The following is an 8,994-nucleotide window of genomic DNA, read 5'->3' on the forward strand; positions in this document are numbered from 1 at the left end:
GAATTTTTATTATTTTTAATTTGGAATGAAAAACTTTTGTGCACATGTCTGATAACAGTTATATGAGACTGCATACAAAATCACAGTTTTTCCTATTACCATTTAAAACTCTATATTTAATGGTTAGTAATGCTTGAGAAGAAATGAATATTTTGGCAGTTTTTCAGACAATTGAATTCTGTTTCATTGAGAGTTATCTTATATGACTGGATTGAAGGCATTCCTGCAAAAGTCAGACTATTTTAATTATTTTTTTCAAAGCAAATGTGAAAACTCTTAATCAGTGACAGTGCAGCTTTAACATCCTTTTAGATTTAATCACTATGATTTCAAAATTATCAGACAAACATGATACTAGATGTATACTGTCTTGTTTGGAATTATTGCCCTTATTCAGTATTGGTTCAATCATAGCAGTATTTATTTGAACTGCCTCTAGGTTAAAGTGTGATAAAATTCATAAGATGTCAAATACATAATTATATAAGATTCACAATTCTTTGAAGGAATGAACTCCTGCTTACATGTCATATGACAAATTATGGACAAATACAGAACCTAATCCTAATAGTTTTTCTCCAGAATTATCAAAGGGGTCACTCTTAACAAAGATCTAGTATAAACTTAATAATAATTTCTTTAGTTTAACAATGTTATAAAATCTTGAAAGGCCATAGGCAGGTAGTTCTGACGTTCATACCCTTCAAAACCTTTGACAAGAGGCATGTCTATCAAATATAATTATGAATTACTGGTGTAAATGGGTAGTGGGTAATGCACATGTCAATTGTAACCACCACCACCCCCCGTCTGGGGGTATACTGGGTGTGAATGCGGTGGTTTTGTCTTACCTATGGTATGTTGGATGCGGGGAAATTTGCAGGGATTTTAGTTCAGGATCAGTTCAGGGAATTTAACCTGGGGTAGGCTGGACCAAAAGTCAAAAGTCCCTGGACCTGGGGGCGGGATGTGGTAACAATTGACTGGTGCATTATGCTATTCATTTTGTTGCCCACTCTTTTGTTTTTTCTTTGATAATCCATTGCACACAACTATAGATCAGGATCTCAAATACTATATATGTTGAAAATTGACAACTTTTGACATCAATGTTTTAGTTATAGTTATGAATAATGAGCGTTCATTCATTGCTTTTTTATCAAATCACAATCATAAGTGTTAGCAAAGCACACCACTTTGTGCTGTAATGTTTAATGCTGTGGCTCCTCTTATCAACCAAGCACTTGGGCTGTTGGTGGATTATAAACCATTTCCCTAGTTTCCTCCCTGTCTGGTCACCTGTTTGAAAATTAAAACATTGATAATATATAATAATGACAAAACTTGAAAGTATCCAGAATTGTACACTATGTTTATACATTTGCTGAATTAAATGAATAAGCTAAGGAAATGTACATTCAAAACAAAAGGGCCAGCATGGCCCTTAATTGGTCACCTGATAAAAATGACCATGAACAAGTCAGTCAGGTAACAACTGGTTATGAAAGGTGTTGCTATTTGCTTAGCAGGTTAGTGGTTGCTGTGTTATTTGATGGTTGATAAGGACTCCTCAAAGAAGGCTGCTCTTTGTTAACAGAAATGAGAAGTATGGTAAGCTGGTTGTTCCCATGGTCAATGGATGTTACGGTAATGAACCAGAATGTTGCTATGGAAGTAAATGATTACTAAGGAAGTAATTGGTTGCTATGGATGTTGGCTGTTGCTCAGGAAAAAAGTGGTTGCTAAATAAGGCATTGGTGCCTATAAAGGTAGTTAATGGATGCGTTGGAAGGAATTGGATGCTAAGGAAGTCATTGATTGAACGGGAATTCATTTGTTGCTATGGATGAAGGTAGTTGCTAAGGCAATCATTGGTTGATAAAGAAGCCAAGGGTTGTTTAGGAAGTCATCATTTTTTATGGAAGTCATTGGCTGCTGTAAATGAAGTATTTGATAAAGATGCCCTTGGTTGCTTATAAAGTGGTTGTTAAGGAAGACATTGTGAGTTTGGATTGTAGTCACTAAGTCAGACAAGTGGGTTCCTTAAGGGTACTACGAGGTCTACGATTTCCTCAACAAGGCAAAACCTTGCTTAACATCCTGCCAAAATGTGATTATTATATTGTTGTAACAACTTGTTTCATAATCTTTGAAACTAAATACCTTTTAGTTTAGACATCAGTTTCTAAGGAATTCATACATTACTGCAGAAGTCATTGCCTGATTTGAATGTGTATCAATTTTTGTTCTAGAAGTCTATCAGTAACAGAGGAACTCTGGTTGGGACAACTTTGACCCCAAGGACGAAACTTGAACAACATTCATAAAAAAAACACTTAACAACAATCAGTGATTTTTTTATGAATTCTTTTTACTGCCTGTACAATGTACCTCGCAAATTCGGTAAAAAGTCAACTTTGGGAAAAATACAAAATCAGGCCAAAATTGCTTATATAATGGCAAATATACATTTTTTAACTTTTTTATGCATACCTTATGCTGTGAAAGAGTAAGACTTGTCAAGATTTTGTTTATATTTCAAGAAATTCATTGCTATTTTAATCCGGAATGTAATGTATTTTTTTTAATTTGGGGGAAAATGGAGTTTTTCACAATAAAAACTGACAATGAACTACAAACTCCAACATATAAACACCACATACACAAAAACAAATTGATTACATATATAAATTACTGAATATTCACATGGTCTTATGTTATTATTGATGAATATTATAATGTTATTTTTAGATACCAGTTACGGGTAGTAGTAATGAAGAATACCAGATTACAAAATCAAAGTGGAAATTGGAACTATTAGAGAATCACTTTATTTGTGGGTAGGTCACTTAAATATTCATTGAGGTGAAAAGAAATTACCATATGATGTATTGCATATGTTTAACCGCTGTTGCACAATCATCATTTCCAAGTGACTGTCTTCATGTCCAGTACTAGCTTACAAAATCCCTTTCTAGATAGTCAAAGACTTCATCTGATGCATCTTAAAAAGGAAGAATACAACACAATCATGAACACAATAAATGCAAATAATGTTGGGTATGCTTTAAACATGATTCAAATGCAAAACATCTTGGCAATTATTTCTAGAGCAATCTAAATGTCCTACATGAGATTTATTCTCTTATGAAAAAGTGATGTTTATGTACAAGCCAAATATACTAGAAATGTGTCAAGTGGACATTAAGTCTTGTGTTGCTTGGTGAATTGCATATACTGTGAATGAACATAATTAACAAAAAAACAGGGATTTCTCATAATATCAAGTGGTAAAGATTATTGAGCCATACAATGTTTTTATCTGGACTGCATCGTCTTTTATTCTGGGCAGCATAATATGGAAATCCAGGCCATGTATACATCTGGGTTTTATCTGTAATGGACCACATTTTCCAAAATGTATGTAGGCAAATGAGTTACATGGAAATAAAAACTATCTATACATAATAATAAGTGATTTGTATACATGTGTTTACCTTGGTATTATATACCCATAGATATATTATATGACATAATATTGGGTTAATGCAAAAAAAAAATGAAATAATATATAATTAGGTTAATGATAAATCAAGCAAATTTAAACTAACACAAACAATTATATGTATATATTTACATTATTTCACAGTAAAATATAATAGAAATTTATAAACATTGGCATAATGCTTAAATCAGGTATCTATTTCAAGGCAGTTGTCATTAAATCATAAAATTTAAAGCTGCACTCTCACAGATATACCATTTTTACAACTTTTTTATTTTTTTTCTTGGAAAGAGCAAATTTTTGCATAAATATCTGCAAACCAATGATATATGATTGCTGCCAAAAAATCAGATCGTAGATTTCCATATTTCCGTTCGAAAATTAATGTTTTATGGCTTAAACCGTTACTAATGGTTTAAGAAAAATGCATAAAACATTACTTTTTAAACTTAAATATAAAAATCTGCTATCTATTTTTTTGTCAGCTATCTTAAATAACTGGTTTCCATGGATTTTCGCAAAAATTGCCTCATTCCAAGACAAAAAAATTGTCAAAACGTTCAATCTGTGAGAGTGCACCTTTAAGGTAAAAACAACTAGAAAATGGAACTTTAAACAATAAACTTAAAAACCATGACTTATGGTACAAGTATTTCCACATCGGAGCGGCTGGTTCTTACACACTGACAGTGACACACAATACACTCCACTCCTCTCCATTAACCCTTTATATATATATATATATTACAGTCGAAACTCGTTGGCTCGATATCTCATGGCTCGATATCCTCGTTGGCTTGAACCAGATTAAAAGAACAGATTTTGTTTAACTCTTTGTTCATATAAAATTTGATCGGATGGCTCGATATATTGAGGGTCGATATTTCTCCACGCTCGAAGTCATTTTCGCGGTTCCAAGTAAGAATTTCACAATTTTGTTTGCTTGGGTCGATGTCATTTTCGCGGGTTCAGGTAAGAACCTCACACCTTGATTTGTTTTGCTGGCTTCATTTAGCACACGGCGCTAATCGATAAAAATTAATTCAATTTATTATAATTATTATCAAATTTGAATGACTTAACAGTTTGAATAAACATGCCATCACTTTATCTAAGTTCTTTCCCTAATTGTTATACATGTATAAATTTCAATGCATCCTGATATAACTAATAAGCTATGTTTTTGTTACCCACTGTTTAAAATTACTTTTTTGTTGTTTTCGCATATTTTTTATAATTAATAAAAACAATCAAATAATATTTTCTAAGTATCGAATAAGTGATGTTACGAACTTTACGACGTGTAACTATGTCCAATTAATACTCTTCTCTTGCGGAGATAGCATAGCCAATAACAAACGAGGTAAACAAGACTTTTTGTAACGAATAATAAAAAAAATAACATTCTGTAAGCAATCCCGCTTGGCTCGATATTCTCGAGGCTCGAAGTATTTTTGCTGGTCCCTAGAATATCGAGCCATCGAGTTTCGACTGTAGTTTAAAGCTGACGGAGGCACTCCTGCCATGTACCGCTGCCACCATTTAAGTAAACCTGGGAGGAGAAGTGCCCCAGTGTGGAGCTTGAACCAACAACAACTGCTGGAACACTATCATGGCGCTGTAACCAACTGAGCTAACTGAACGGCTGGTTCTCATCGACACGATCTACATCTACAATAACTTTACAATGTACATGAATACATAAATAACTAAAGTATGAATGCAATGTATTCATGTACATTGTAAAGTTGATGTCTACTGTTCTACTTTAAAAGACACATGCATGTACCCCAAAATTAGTTTTTACAGGCATGACTCACTAATGCCAGTTGTGAGCTTGTTCCTAGCTTCGATCAAGATATTTCTGTCTGAAAATGACATTGAATACACTCTAAAGCCTAAAAGGCTGTAAAATATGCATTCAACATCTTGATAAGCAACTATCTTAAATAAATTAAAATATTAGGATACAGAATGATGTGAAAGAGACTTTAAAAATATCGCTGCATTGTTGGATGCTGGTGCTGTATGATCTGATGATCTGTCAGCTGCAATGATTGAGGCAAGCATCAAGTATATTTAAATAAACATTGCACTTTAACAGATTAAATGTTTTGACAACTGTTTTATTTTTTGTCTTTATACAAGCCAATTAATGCATAAGTGCAAGAAAAACAGTGACACAAGACTGCTTAAAAAAACATTGGATTGCATATATATTTAAGTTAAAGCTTCACTCTCACAGATATACCATTTTTACAACTTTTTTATTTTTTGTCTTGGAAAGAGCAAATTTTTGTATAAATATCTGCAAACCAATGATATAGGATTGCTTACGAAAAACCAGATCATAGATTTTCATATTTCCGTTTGAAAATCAATGTTTTATGGCTAAAACCGTTAATAAACGTTTTAGAAAAATGAACAAAACATCAATCTGCGATCTATATTTGTCAGCAGTCTTATATAACTGGTTTCCATGGATTTTCGCCAAAATTAGTACATTCCAAGACAAAACATAAAAAAGTTGCCAAAATGTTCAATCTGTGAGAGTGCAGCTTTAAGAAAATGATGTTTTATGCATTTTTCTTCCAACTGTTAGTAGCACTTTTAGCCATAAAACAATTTTTTTAACGGAATATGTATATCTGCGATCTGATCTTTTGTCAGCATGCTTATATCACTTATTTGCATATATTTACACAGAAACTGGCTCATTCAATCTCCAAGACAAAAATAAAAAATAACAAAGTTGTCAAAATACATGTATGTGAGAGTGCAGCTTTAAGGAGTACTTCGTTATATCAATAAAATATACTCGTTAAACTGTCAATTGTTTACGTATCTACATAAATTCAATTACCTTTTGAACTAGAAAGTGTTATATTTTCAAAGAAAATAGCCATTTACCTCTGTTCAGTGTCGGTCAAATTCGATGTTTTGAATCACTCTAGCGCGTGCTAAATACTAAATGACGCAATGTTTTGGACTGGTCTTCATTTTCTTCGATACAGGCACAACCGAGCGTAAATATTAAGCGAGAAAGTCTAGTGGAACGGGTCACGGACACTACGGACCATGGACATTACGGACCAGACATTACGGACCAGATTTAGGGACACCACGGACCAGATTTAGGGACATTACGGACCATCTTCAGAAACTTACGGACCATCATTTATAATGTTTTTAAACATTTGTTGTTGTTTTTTTTAAATTTATTCACTCATTGGTCTTAAATTTGTTAATAAATACTTGAATAGTAGTGCTCAGTATGAAAAGTATCTTTAATGTAACTGAAAAATCCCAGGAAATTCCAATGTTAAACATCAATGTATTTTTAATAAAATATTATAATAATGAACGAAATATGTGTTTATCCTATAATTGTAAATGTGAATACTAATGTTTTCATATGTGATCGATTGCTTTCTGAAATAAACTTAAAATCGTCATATTTGTTTGTTTTCCGTTTCATATGTTTTAATTGAAAGGTTCAGTCAGTGACCAAATGGTTGGTTTCAGTGCAATATGGCACCAAAACACTCGACTCGAGCCGAAAATCAACGTAATACCTATAATTATGATAGTTTCTTGAAATTTAAACATAGCCTATCATATGCCTACCTACCTAGTGTGTATTTACATATCCATATTTTCCTTGAAACTGTTACCGTTTTCGAGAACACTTCTGCAATGTTTCCAACATGTACACAATCCGACCGGTAGGTTACAGTTCCATTTATCATTTTGGCTCAGATTTAGTAGAAAATGAGATAAAAGTTCAGGAAAACCGCATAAAACACTTAAGTTTTGTTTAAATATAAAAGGTACGGGTATTTGTGAACAAATATATTAATGATTTTAAAAGATATGAGAACGAAAAGAAAATGATAGGTTGCAGCTCCGATTTTTACAAAGATAGGTTGCAGTTGCATATACTGGGCAGTTGCCTAATTCCGGATCAATTTTGAAGTTTTCTTAAAATACTGTCGGAATTACTGAAGTATAGACTTCCGTCTTGACTGCGAATTCTTTGACCTTTTTTTAGTGTCCAAACCAAAAGTATAACCTTTAACTTTTTTACTTACGTTTGAACAAGATCAACGAATTACACTCGGCTGGTTTTTAATGTCAACATGCCATAACCTCATTTTCCGCTAAATCTGAGCCAAAATGATAAATGGCACTGTAACCTACCAGTCGGATTGTGTATTGAGCCGTGGGTTCAGTGAAAGGGCGCCATTACAATGGGTTTTCACACTTTTATGATTGCCAATTAAAGGTTGTCAGTATAATGTTTGTTTCTTTTGTAATATACCGCCGATAATTACGGGTACAATTATAACTAATAAACACTAATTAAGGCAACAGAAATTGCCAGTTTTAAACATCAGTTTGCAAGAATTGCAACAGACACACATCGTTTATTTAATATATGCTCGATTTATTTTGGTAAATAAACTGTTTTGGAAAATATTTCTGCTCGATTTATTTTGGGAAATAAACTGTTTTGGAAAATATTTCTTCTGTTGCTTTTAACTGATTTAACTGCCGATCTTTCAAATTTCGTTCATTATTGTTCACGATGCAGGGTTCATTGGGTTTGTTTACAAAAATTCAAGCATCCGGTTAAGAAGACGACAAATAAGAATGGTATTAAGTTGGTAGAATGGAACTCCTTCCTGATTCCTGCACATGTAAGTTGTAAGTATTGACTATATCGGGATACCATACAGGACACTCAAGTGTTATTTTGTATTTTCTTAGTTATCATGCAAATGAAAATAATCACTATCATTTAAAAGTTATTCAGGGATAGTTGCAAATGGTTTGTTTACATTAATTAGTTTTATGAATTTAATTGAATACACAAATTTTTATTAGAGCTTTGCACCAAATTAAATTCAGTTCATTTTACGGGAGTAACCCACACTAGCGGATCCAGAAAGGGGGTGGGACCCCCCACCCCCCCACCCCCCAAAAAAAAAAAAAAAAAAAATATTCTGTAAAGAATCTCAGGACAATTATTCAAAAAATCTTTTGATCTTTGATATCATAATGGTAAAAAAAAATTACCAAAATGTAAAAAAAAATATCAAGTCAGAGAATGGGTTGGAACCGGTGTCGCCAAAATTGCAGTCCAGTGTTGTATCCACTGTGCTATGAAGGCTTATCCTAAACAGTTGGAATATTTAATCTTTATACCTAACTTGTAATATATTGGCGACTTTGTTTATTGTAAATTATGTGGTACTTCAGTTAGTAAGTTTTAATGCATTGTACACATAGATACCAAGTTTATATCCGTTTTCGTCAATTTTCTTTTTTTCCGCTATTTCATTAAACAGATTACAGCCCCTTTTAAACAAGTCTTTGGGAGGAACTGTTGGGGATTGTTATTAAAGCTGCATTTTCACAGATTTACCATTCTGGCAACTGTTTTTTTTCATCATGGAATGAATCATGCAATGTTAGTGCATAAATTA

The 8,994-nt window shown here is 32.8% G+C and overlaps 1 long non-coding RNA gene across 2 annotated transcripts; it reads right to left on the reverse strand.

Moving 5' to 3' along the window:
- Positions 1-1,266: 1,266 nt before the first annotated feature.
- On the reverse strand, positions 1,267-6,556 carry LOC128212769 (uncharacterized). 2 transcript variants are annotated; one of them, XR_008257611.1, is made up of 4 exons: positions 6,416-6,556; positions 3,312-3,394; positions 2,881-3,004; positions 1,267-1,299 (listed from the first exon to the last, which is right to left on the reverse strand). It is a non-coding gene; the product is annotated as an uncharacterized LOC128212769 (long non-coding RNA). The 2 variants fall into 2 exon arrangements; XR_008257612.1 differs by having other exon boundaries at positions 6,369-6,556.
- Positions 6,557-8,994: the final 2,438 nt, after the last annotated feature.

This window comes from Mya arenaria, chromosome 13 (genome assembly GCF_026914265.1).
Source record: "Mya arenaria isolate MELC-2E11 chromosome 13, ASM2691426v1".
Lineage (NCBI taxonomy): Eukaryota > Metazoa > Mollusca > Bivalvia > Myida > Myidae > Mya > Mya arenaria.